Source organism: Leptodactylus fuscus, chromosome 5 (genome assembly GCF_031893055.1).
Source record: "Leptodactylus fuscus isolate aLepFus1 chromosome 5, aLepFus1.hap2, whole genome shotgun sequence".
Classification (NCBI taxonomy): domain Eukaryota; kingdom Metazoa; phylum Chordata; class Amphibia; order Anura; family Leptodactylidae; genus Leptodactylus; species Leptodactylus fuscus.
In genome coordinates, this window is record NC_134269.1 from 178,995,531 (window position 1) to 179,008,835 (window position 13,305).

A 13,305-nucleotide genomic window follows, 5' to 3' on the forward strand; every position below is an offset into this window, starting at 1 on the left:
TGACTTGCTGTGTGTCCCACTTAGCTTTTGGGGGATACAGCATTAAAAACTGTATTGAGCGTATATAGCCTGACTGAATTGCTGTGTCTGCCACTTAGCTTTTAGGAGGTACAGCATTAAAAACTGAGTTGAGCATATGTAGCCTGACTGACTTGCTGTGTATTCCACTTAGGTTTTGGGGGTTCAGCATTAAAAACTGGATTGAGTTTATATAGCCTGAATGAATTGCTGTGTATCCCACTTAGCTTTTCGGGGGTACATTGTTAAAAGTTGGATTGAGCTTATGTGGACTGACTGACTTGCTGTGTATCCCACTTTGGTTTTGGGGGGTAGATCCTTGAAATCTGGGGTGAGCTTATATGGACTGACTGAATTGCTGTGTATCCCACTTAGCCTTTGGGGGGTAGAGGATTAAAAACTGGATTGAGCATATATAGCCTGACTGACTTGCTGTATATCCCACTTAGCTTTTAGAAGGTACAGCATTAAAAACTGAATTGAGCATATGTAGCCTGACTGACTTGCTGTGTATTCCACTTAGGTTTTGGGGGGTACAGCATTAAAAACTGGATTGAGCGTATATATCCTGAATGAATTGCTGTGTATCCCACTTAGATTTTTTGGGGGTACACAGTTAAATGCTGGATTGAGCTTATATGGACTGACTGACTTGCTGTGTATCCAACTTCGCTTTTGAGCTGTCGACCCTTAAAAACTGGATTGAGTTTATATGGACTGACTGACTTGCTGTGTGTCCCACTTAGCTTTTGGGGGGTACAGCATTAAAATCTGAGTTGAGCATATGTAGCCTGACTGACTTGCTGTGTATTCCACTTAGGTTTTAGGGGGTTCAGCATTAAAAACTGGATTGAGTTTATATAGCCTGAATGAATTGCTGTGTATCCCACTTAGCAATTAGGGGGTAGACCCTTAAAATCTGGAGTGAGCTTATATGGACTGACTTACTTGCTGTGTATCTCACTTAGGTTTTGGGAGGCAGACCCTTAAAAACTGGATTGAGTTTATATGGACTGACTGAATTGCTGTGTATCCCACTTAGCCTTTGGGGGGTAGAGGATTAAAAACTGGATTGAGCGTATATAGCCTGACTGACTTGCTGTGTATGCCACTTTTGTTTTGGGGGGTACACAGTTAAATGCTGGATTGAGTTTATATGGACTGACTGACTTGCTTTGTATCCCACTTAGCTTTTGGGGGGTACAGCATTAAAGATTGGATTAAGAATATATAGCCTGACTGACTTGCCATGTATCCCACTTAGCAATTAGGGGGTAGACCCTTAAAAACTGGATTGAGCTTATATGGACTGACTTACTTGCTGTGTAGCCCACTTAGGTTTTGGGGGGTAGACCATTAAAAACTGGATTGAGCTTATATGGACTGACTGAATTGCTGTGTATCTCACTTAGCCTTTCAGGGGTAGAGGATTAAAAACTGGATTGAGCGTTATAGCCTGACTGACTTACTGTGTATCCCACTTAGCTTTTGAGCGGTCGACCCTTAAAAACTGGATTGAGCTTATATGGACTGAATGACTTGCTGTGTATCCCACTTAGCTTTTGGGGGGAACAGCATTAAAGATTGGATTAAGAATATATAGCGTGACTGACTTGCCATGTATCCCACTTAGCAATTAGGGGGTAGACCCTTAAAAACTGGATTGAGCTTATATGGACTGACTGAATTGCTGTGTATCCCACTTAGCTTTTGGGGGGTAGACCCTTAAAAACTAGATTGAGCTTATATAGCCTGACTGAATTGCTGTGTATCCCAATTAGCTTTGGGGGGGGTAGATCCTTAAAAACTGGATTGAGCTTATATGGACTGACTGAATTGCTGTGTATCCCATTTAGGTTTGGGGGGTACAGCATTAAAAACTGGATTGAGCGTATCTAGCCTGACTGACTTGCTGTGTATCCCACTTCACTTTTGGGGAGTAAAGCATTAAAAATTGAATTGAGCGTATATAGCCTGACTGATATGCTGTGTATGCCACTTAGGTTTTGGGGGTACACCGTTAAAAGCTTGATTGAGCTTATATGGACTGACTGCCTTGCTGTTTATCCCACTTAGCTTTTGGAGGGTACAGCATTACAAATTGAATTAAGCGTATATAGCAGGGGTGCCAAATACGTCGATCGCGATCTACTGGTAGATCGCAAAGGACGTATGGGTCGATCGCGGGATGCAGGGATCCCCGGTGTCTGCTTGCTCACAGTTTCAGTTTCATCTCCTGACACTGGCAGGCGGGACTGCCGCAGCCCCAGCCTACCAGTGTCCAGAGATAACTCTTAGCCTGCGCTGTGAGCAAGCAGACAGCGGGGATCCCTTGGCAGCCACAGATCGCCGCTGTCTCCTGCTCTCACGATCCCCTCGGCCCCGCCCACTGACATGCCCGCCCATAGGCCCGCCCACAGGCCCACCCCGGTCCCGCCCTAGTAGATCTTTTGCCTTGGTCAGCTAACAAAGTAGCTAACACGCTGAAAAAGTGTGAGCACCCCTGGTATATAGCCTGACTGACTTGCCGTGTATCCCACTTAGCAATTGGGGGGTAGACCCTTAAAAGCTGGATTGAGTTTATATGGACTGACTGACTTGATGTGTATCCCACTTAGGTTTTGGGGAGTACACCGTTAAAAGCTAGATTGAGCTTTTATGGACTGACTGACTTGCTGTGTATCCCAATTAGCTTTTGGGGGGTAGATCCTTATAAACTGGATTGAGCTTATATGGACTGACTGAATTGCTGTGTATCCCACCTAGGTTTTGGGGGGTACACCGTTGAAAGCTGAATTAAGCATATATGGACTGACTGACTTCCTGTGTATCCCACTTAGGTTGTGGGGGGGTACAGCATTAAAAACTGGATTGAGCATATATAGCCTGACTGACTTGCAGTGTATCCCACTTAGGTTTTGGGGGTACACCGTTAAAAGCTGGATTGAGCTTATGTGGACTGACTGACTTGCTGCGAATCCCACTTAGCTTTTGGGGGGTACAGCATTAAAATCTGGATTGAGCGTATATAACCTGACTAAATTGCTGTGTATCCCACTTAGGTTTTAGGGGTTCAGTATTAAAAACTGGATTGAGCTTATATTGACTGACTTACTTGCTGTGTATCCCACTTAGCTTTTGAGGGGTAGACCCTTAAAAGCTGGATTGAGCTTATATGGACTGACTGAATTGCTGTTTATCCCACATAGCTTTTGAGGGGTACAGCATTAAAAACTGGATTGAGCGTATGTAGCCTGACTGACTTGCTGTGTATCCCACTTAGGTTTTAGGGGGTAGACCCTTAAAAACTGGATTGACCTTACATGGACTGACTGAATTGTTGTGTATCCCACTTAGCTTTTGGGGGGTAAAGCAATAAAATCCGGATTGAGCATATATAGGCGGACTGACTTGCTGTGTATCCCACTTAGGTTTTGGGGGGTACACAGTTAAAATCTAGATTGAGCTTACATGGACTGACTGACTTGCTGTGTATCCCACTTAGGATTTGTGGCGGTACACCGTGAAAAGCTGGATTGAGTTTATATAGACTTATTGACTTGCTGTGTATCCCACTTAGCTTTTGGCGGGTTGATCCTTAAAAACTGGAATGAGCTTATATGGACTGATTGAATTACTGTGTATCCCACTTAGATTTTGGGGGGTACAGCATTAAAACTAGATTGAGCGTATATAGCCTGACTGACTTGCTGTGTATCCCACTTAGCTTTTGGGGAGTACAGCATTAAAATCTGGATTGAGCTTCTATGGACTGACTGACTTGCTGTGTATCCCACTTAGGTTTTGGGGGGTAGACACTTAAAAACTGGATTGAGCTTATATGAACTGACTGAATTGCTGCATATCCCACTTAGCTTTTGGGGGTACAGCATTAAAATCTGGATTGAGCGTATATAACCTGACTAACTTGCTGTGTATCCCACTTAGGTTTTAGGGGTACTCCATTAAAAGCTGGATTAAGTTTATATGGACTGACTGACTTGCTGTGTATCCCACTTAGGTTTTGGGGGGTTCAGCATTAGAAACTGGATTGAGCGTATATAGCCTGACTGAATTGCTGTGTATCCCACTTAGGTTTGGGGGGGTACACCGTTAATAGCTGGATTGAGCTTATATGGACTGACTGACTTGCTGCGTTTACTACTTAGCTATTGGGGGGTAGATCCTTAAAAACTGGATTGAGCTTATATGGACTGGCTCACTTGCTGTGTATCTCACTTAGCTTTTGGGGGGTACAGCTTTAAAACTGGATTGAGTGTATATAGCATGACTGAATTGCTGTGTATCCCACTTAGCTTTTTTGGGGGTACAACGTTAAAACCTGGATTGAGTTTATATGGACTGACTGACTTGCTGTGTATGCCACATAGGTTTTGGGGGTACAGCATTAAGCACTGAATTGAACGTATATAGCCTGACTGACTTGCTGTGTATGCCACTTAGCTTTTGGGGGGTAGACCCTTAAAAACCGGATTGAGTTTATATGGACTGACTGAATTGCTGTGTATCCCACATAGGTTTTGAGCGGTACAGCATTAAAATCTGGATTGAGCGTATATAACCTGACTAAATTGCTGTGTATCCCACTTAGGTTTTAGGGGTACAGCATTAAAAACTGGATTGAGATTATATGGACTGATTGAATTGCTGTGTATCCCATTTAGCTTTTGAGGGAGTATAGTACTAAAATCTGGATTGAGCATATATAGCCTGACTAACTTGCTGTGTATCCCACCTAGGTTTTGTGGGGTACACCGTTAATAGCTGAATTATGCATATTTGGACTGACTGACTTGCTGTGTATCCCACTTAGGTTTTGGGTGGTACAGCATTAAAACTGGATTTAGCATATATAGCCTGACTGACGCTGTGTATCCCACTTAGGATTTAGAGGTACTCCGTTAAAAGCTGGATTGAACTTATATTGACTGACTTACTTGCTGTGTATCTCACTTAGGTTTTGGGGGGTAGACCCTTAAAAACTGGATTGAGTTTATATGGACTGACTGACTTGCTGTGTATCCCACTTAGCGTTTGGGGGTTGACCCTTAAAAACTGGATTGAGTTTATATGGACTGATTTAATTGCTATGTATCCCACTTAGCTTTTGGGGGGTACAGCAATAAAAACCGGATTGAGCATATATAGCCTGACTGGTTTGCTGTGTATCCCACTTAGGTTTTGGGGGGTACACAGTTAAAAGCTGGATTGAGCTTATATGGACTGACTGACTTGCTGTGTATCTCACTTAGGTTTTGGGGGGTAGACCCTTAAAAACTGGATTGAGTTTATATGGACTGACTGACTTGCTGTGTATCCCACTTAGCGTTTGGGGGTTGACCCTTAAAAACTGGATTGAGTTTATATGGACTGATTTAATTGCTATGTATCCCACTTAGCTTTTGGGGGGTACAGCAATAAAAACCGGATTGAGCATATATAGCCTGACTGGTTTGCTGTGTATCCCACTTAGGTTTTGGGGGGTACACAGTTAAAAGCTGGATTGAGCTTATATGGACTGACTGACTTGCTGTGTATCTCACTTAGGTTTTGGGGGGTAGACCCTTAAAAACTGGATTGAGTTTATATGGACTGACTGACTTGCTGTGTATCCCACTTAGCGTTTGGGGGTTGACCCTTAAAAACTGGATTGAGTTTATATGGACTGATTTAATTGCTATGTATCCCACTTAGCTTTTGAGGGGGTACAGCATTAAAAACTGGATTGAGCGTATATAGCCTGACTGACTTGCCGTGTATCCCACTTAGCTTTTGGGGGTTGACCCTTAAAAACTGGATTGAGCTTATATGGACTGATTGAATTGCTGTGTATCCCACTTAACTTTTGAGGGGGTATAGCATTAAAATCTGGATTGAGCATATATTGCCTGACTAAGTTGCTGTATATCCCACCTAGGTTTTGGGGGGTACACCGTTAAAAGCTGAATTGAGCATATATGGACTGACTGACTTGCTGTGTATCCCACTTAGGTGTTGGGGGGTACAGCATTAAAAACTGGATTGAGCGTATATAGCCTGACTAACTTGCTGTGTATCCCACTTAGGTTTTGGGGGGTACACAGTTAAAAACTGGATTGAGCTTATATGGAGTGACTGAATTGTTGTGTATCCCACTTAGCTTTTAAGGGGGTACAGCAATAAAAACCGGATTGAGCATATATTGCCTGACTGACTTGCTGTGTATCCCACTTAGGTTTTGGGGGATAGACCCTTAAAAACTGGATTGAGCTTATATGGACTGACTGACTTGCTGTGTATCCCACTTAGCTTTTGGGGGGTTGACCCTTAAAAAGTGGATTGAGCTTATATGGTCTGACTGACTTGCTGTGTATCCCACTTAGCTTTTGGGGGGTACAGCATTAAAATCTGGATTGAGCGTATATAACCTTACTAAATTGCTGTGTATCCCACTTAGGTTTTAGGGGTACTCCATTAAAAGCTGGATTAAGCTTATATGGACTGACTGACTTGCTGTGTATCCCACTTAGTTTTTGGGGGGTAGGCCCTTGAAAGCTGGATTGACCTTATATGGACCGACTGAATTGCTGTGGATCCCACTTAGCTTTTGGGGGGTAGACCCTTAAAAGCTGGATTGACCTTATATGGACTGACTGAATTTCTGTGTATCCCACTTAGCTTTTGGGGAGTACAGCATTAAAAACTGGATTGAATATATATAGCCTTACTGACTTGCTGTGTATCCCACTTAGGTTTTGGGAGGTACACCATTAAATGCTGGATTGAGCTTATATGGACTGACTTACTTGCTATGTATTCCACTTAGCATTTTGGGGGTACACTGTTAAAAGCTGGATTTTTATTTGGATTGACTGACTTGCTGTGTGTCCCACTCAGCTTTTGGGGGGTACAGCATTAAAATCTGAATTAAGCGTATATAGCCTGACTTAATTGCTGTGTATCCCACTTAGGTTTTGGGGGTACACTGTTAAAAACCGGATTGAGCTTATATGGACTGACTGACTTGCTGTGTTTCCCACTTAGGTTTTGGGGGGTGCACTATTAATAGCTGGATTGAGCTTATATGGATTGACTGATTTGCTGTGTATCCCACTTAGATTTTGGGGGGGTATAGCATTAAAAAATGGATTGAGCATATATAGCCTACTGACTTGCTGTGTATCCCACTTAGATTTTGGGAGTACAGCATTAAAATCTGGATTGAGTGTATGTAGCCTGACTGAATAAGCGTCATGTGATTATGTGTATCTCATTTTGGATATCAGTGAAAAACCTGTGATAAGTTGTTATGGATACCTGGAATAAAGCTGTATATAATCCTTTTCCATGTAGTACTGTGTTTAGACGCAAGTATCTAATCCTTGTTGGTGTGGTACTGTGTGCAGATGCACATATCTAATCCTCTGGCGTGTGGTACTGTGTGAAGAGGCGCGTATCTAATCCTCTGGCAAGTGAAACTGTGTGCAGACGTGCGTATCTAATCTTACAGCAAGTGGTACTGTGTGCAGACACGCGTATCGAATTCTCTGGCATGTGGTACTGTGTCCTGAGATGCGTATGTAATTCTCTGGTGTGCGATATTGTGTGCAGACGCAGATTTCTAATCCTCACCCATGTGGTATTGTGTGGAGAGGCGCATATCTAATCCTCCCCATGTCATATTGTGTGCAGTGACGTGTATCTAATTCTCCGGTGTGTGGTATTGTGTGAAGACGCATATATCTAATCCTCTGGCGTGTAGAACTGTGTTCAGATGCGCGTATCTAATCCTCCCCCTTGTGGTACTGTGTGCTGAGACACGTATCTAATTCTCTGGCGTGTGGTACTGTGTGCAGAGGCATGCATCTAATCCTCCCGTGTGGTATTGTGTGAAGAGGCGCATATCTAATCCTATGGCATGTGGAACTGTTTATAGATGCGCGTATCTAATCCTATGTCATGTGGTACTGTGTGCAGACGCATGTATCTAATCCTATGGCGTGTACAACTGTGTGCAGACAGGCGTATCTAATCCTCTGGCGTGTATATCTAATCCTACGGCATGTGGTACTGTGTGCAGACGCATGTATCCAATCCCCCGGTGTATGGTACTGTGTGCAGACACGCGTATCTAATCCTCCGGCGTGTGAAACTGTGTGCAGATGCGCATATCTAATACTACGGCTTGTGGTACTATGTGCAGACGTGCGCTTCTAAACCTCTGGCAGTAGTATTATGTGAAGACATGCGTATCTAATCCTCCGGCATGCTGAACTGTGTTCAGATGTGCGTATCTAATCCTCCCCTGTGTGGCATTGTGTGAGGAGATGCGTATCTAATCCTCCCTCGTGTGGTAGTTTGTGCAGACACACGTATCTAATCCTTCAGCGTGTGGAACTGTGCAGACGCGCATATCTAACCCTCGGTCGTGTGGTACTGTGTGCAGACGCATGTATCTTATCCTCCCCTGTGTGGTATTGTGTGAAGAGGCACATATCTAATCTTATGGCGTGTGGTACTGTGTGCTGAGACGTGTATCTAATTCTCTGGCTTGTGGTACTGTGTGCAGACACACTTATCTAATCCTCCCCTGTGTGGTATTGTGTGAAGAGGCGCTTATCTATTTCTGCGGCATGTGGAACTGTGTGCAGATGTGTGTATCTAATCCTATGGCGTGTACAACTGTGTGCAGAAGCGTGTATTTATTCTTCTGGTGTATGGGACTGTGTGCAGACGCGTGTATCTAATCCTCTGATGCATGTATCTCAGTTTGGATATCAGTGTTGTATTGTGCATGTGGAGTGACCGTGTGTATTGCAGTTGGAATATTGAGTGAAAGACTTGCAGGTTTGTATTGGCTAAGGGGGAGGGGGGCATTGTGTTTGGAATGCTGTATCTCAGCAACGGTACCTCCGAGCGAGTTGGAGTCTTGTCTTAAACCTTTCCAGATACCTGAAGTATCTCTGTACCAAATTTGGTGAAGATCAGTACAGTCGTTTGGTTTGCAATAGAGAACAGATAGAAATTCATTTTTATAATATAGAGAGATATACACACTGCTCAAAAAAATAAAGGGAACAATCAAATAACACATAATAGATCTGAATGAATGAAATATACTCATTGAATATTTTATTCTGTACAAAGTTGAATGTGATGACAACAAAATCACACAAAAATCATCACTGGAAAACAAATTTATTAACCAATGGGAGGCCTGGATTTGGAGTCCCCCATAATTAAAGTGGAAAAACACACTACAGGCTGATCCAACTTTGATGTAATGTCCTTAAAGGGGTTGTCCCATCACAAGGATCCTATCTATACTGCTTGTTAATGTGAATGTAAGACTTTTCCTAAATACACTGCTTCAGCAAAACTGCTTTGTTTGTCCACTATCTTACTTTATTCATTTCTTTGTTGACACATCCCTTGACTTATCTGCTCAAAAGTTAAGTGATGTATCTGCCTGCTCTCAGGGGGGAGGGAGGAGGGGCTACGTGCACGGGAGCGAGCCTGGAGGGGGAAGGGTCCGCCAATACAGACCCGGCATCCGCAGTAGTAGATAGGCGGATGTCAGGGAGGGTTAGACACCGGCACAGGTGCCTGCAACATCACTACGCTCCTGCCCTGCATGAAGCCAGCAGGAGCGATGCTGCTATTCCGCTCCTCTGGAATAGCAGCATCGCTCCTGCTGGCTTCATGCAGGGCAGGAGCGTAGCGATGTTGCAGGCACCTGTGCTGGTGTCTAACCCTCCCCGGCATCCGCCTCTCTATTACAGCGGATGCCGGGTCTGTATTGGCATTGTGAAGGCTGGAGAACTGACTGGTCTCACCATCTATGAGCGCGCACGCAGATCCAGCAGCATCTCGCCGCTGGCTTTGCATATGTAACCCCGCCCACCAATGATGCAACAAAGCAGGAACACAAAAGATTTTACAGTAGCGAAGACTGGTGAGTATGCGACGTGGGAATACCCCTTTAAATCATGTCAAAATGAGGCTCAGTAGTGTGTGTGGCCTCCACGTGCCTGTATGACCTCCCTACAACGCCTGGGCATGCTCCTGATGAGGTGGCGGATGGTCTCCTGAGGGATCTCTTCACAGACCTGGACTACTAAAACATCTGCCAACTCCTGGACAGTCTGTGGTGCAACGTGACATTGGTGGATGATGGGAGAAGACTTGATGTCCCAGATATGCTCAATCAGATTCAGGTCTGGGGAACAGGCGGGCCAGTCCATAGCTTCAATGACTTCATTTTGCAGGAACTGCTGACACACTCCAGCCACTTGAGGTCTGGCATTGTCCTGCATTAGGAGGAATCCAGGGCCAACCGCACCAACATATGGTCTCACAAGGGATCTGAGGATCTCATCTCGGTACCTAATGCCAGATATACATTACTCCAAGTCTCACCTAAGGGACACTTGTAAGAGATTCTCCCTTAGGTTATGTTATATCCCAGCTTTAACAGAGCTGGTTAGCAGTAGTGTAGCAGATAACAAACATGAAATCAGGGCAATAATAGCTGCCAAACTCTGCCTCAGCTGCTTACTAAGGGAATGGAGGGAGAAATTAGATATCTACAGTATCTGAATATATACATTCGTGCAGGTGTGGACATTGACATTCATCACAATGATTATATGGTCATATATCAACAGCCCGTGGATCTTCTTTTCTCTTGCTTTGTACATTAATCGAGGGTTATGAATGATAACCTGTTTCCCTTAGTCCAAACAGCAGCACAACAGATGGGGTATTCCTGCCCCTGTGTGCGGTTTAGGACAGGTGGAATTTTAATTAAGTCAAATTAAATGCAGCCGTTATCCCCCCCTATAAGAAGGTAAGAGGAACCTCCTCCCCTTGTGTTAATTATAAAGTAAAAAAATAAAGATAATGCTAGTAAATATAGGGAGGGAAAAAACTTGTGCTGCTGTTTGGACTAAGGGAAACAGGTTATCATTCAGCGCCGCACCTCTAATGAGGCGACGTGAGGCGGCCACCTCTGGTGGCGCACGGGAGGGGGGCGGCGCACGGGCTAATTTTTTTTTATTCTTTACTTTGAACCAGCGCAGGAGAGCTGCTTCTCTCTGCGCTGGTTCAGACGTCTACGTATCTGCGTAGGCGGCTTCACTAGGCCGCCTACGCACGGTGATACGTACTCAGACGTCTAGGTATCAGCGTGGGTGGCGTCATCACGTGATGACGCTCGCTGATACCTAGACGTCTGAGTACATATCAACGTGCGTAGGCGGCCTAGTGACGCCGCCTACGCAGACGTCAGCCTGTATGAGAAGAGGATCGCGGAGGCGGCGGGAGCAACAACAAGATCGGTAAGTATAAAAACTTCTTTTTTTGTTTTATAATAGGCTGGAGTATCTCCAGCAGGTAAAGGCCTATTTACCTACCTCCCCAGACCTGCTCACTGCCGCCCCCGCTTCCCCTTGTACTATAGGCCGCGGAGGCCGGCAGTGAGTAGGCCCGGGCACTACCGCCATTATTATACCCGGGGGTCTTTTCAGACCTCCGAGTATAATAATCGGAGTCCCAGGGGAGGTGAGGGAACATAATAAACAATGTTACTTACTTCTCCGGGATCCGATGTTACTCCTAGCAGGCTTCAGGCCTATATGGTAATGCCCAGACGTCACGTGGTCTGGAATATTACCATATAGGCCCAAAGCCTGCCACAGCAGAACCATATAGGCCCGAAGCCTGTGCTAGAAGTAATAGCCTGTTACTGCTAACACAGGCTTTGGCCTGTATGGTACTGCTAGGGCAGGCTTTGGGCCTATATGGTAATATCCTAGACCACGTGATGTCTGGGCATTACCATATAGGCCTGAAGCCTGCCAGCATTAAAGAGGACCTTTCATGGGTTTGGGCACAGGCAGTTTTATATACCGCTGGAAAGCTGACAGTGCGCTGAATTCATTGCACTGTCGGCTTTCCCGATCTGTGCCCCGGTTGAAGAGCTATTGGTGCCGGTACCGTAGCTCTTCACAGTCAGAAGGGCGTTCCTGACAGTCTGTCAGGAATGTCCTTCTTCCCAGCAGCACCTATATCGCTGTACTGTGTGAGCGGGGAGGAACGCTCCCTCCCCTCCTGATAGTGCTCTTCTATGGACGAGTACTGTGAGCAGAGGGAGGGGGCTCACACAGCACAGCACTATAGGCGCTGCTGGGAAGAAGGACGTTCCTGACAGACTGTCAGGAACGCCCTTCTGACTGTGAAGAGCTACGGTACCAGCACCAATAGCTCTTCACCCGGGGCACAGATCGGGAAAGCCGACAGTGCGCTGAATTCAGCGCACTGAATTCAGCGCACTGTCAGCTTTCCAGCAGTATATAGAACTGCCTTTGCCCAAACCCATGAAAGGTCCTCTTTAACATCGGGTCCCGGAGAAGTCAGTAACAGTGTTTATTATGTTCCCTCATCTCCCCTGGGGCTCCGATTATTATACTCGGGGGTCTGAAAAGACCCCTGAGTATAATAGTTCATGGGTGTGCAACTGTGGGGCATAATAGAGCTTGGAGGGTCCACTGTGGCCCCGTAGCCTCTATTATGCTCCACAGCAGCCTCCCTGCAACCTCTATTGTGCTACTGTGGGGCATAATAGAGCTTGGAGGGTCCACTGTGGCCCCGTAGCCTCTATTATGCTCCACAGCAGCCTCCCTGCAACCTCTATTGTGCCACTGTGGGGCATAATATAGGCTGCAGGTGCCGCTGTGGAGAATTGAGGAGTCAAAGATGTCTATGTTTCAAACTTTACAGAGTCAAGTCACAGCCGAAAGAAGTGGTCATAGCGGTCCAAAGGGAGGAGACTGGAAATGTGGGGAGACGTCTCCTGTGAGTATTACTGCATTGTATTTATTGTAATGTCCCCCCCCCCAGAGGTGAACCTAGCTTTTATGCCACCTGAGGCGGACGACAGAGAGCCACACACCCCCATCCCGGAGGAGGGGGCGGAGCGAAGGGGGATGGGGTGGAGCAGACGGGGCGGCGTTAGCAGGCAGGGAGAGGACCTGCTCCCTGCCTGAGCGTGAGGGGAGGCCGGTGGAGCAGCGCTGCATCCACAGGGCCTCCCCAATCCACAGCTCGCTTCCCGTGCCGGGCTGCCGAGACGGTTACGCTAAGCCAGTCCAGGACAGCTTGTCCTGGACTGGCTTAGGTCAGCAAAAATGCCACCCTCCCCCCCGGGGGGGCCCGGCATAGCGCCGCCTGAAGCAGTCGCTTCAGGTTGCCTCATGGGAGGTGCAGCGCTGCCCCCCCCCCCCTGCT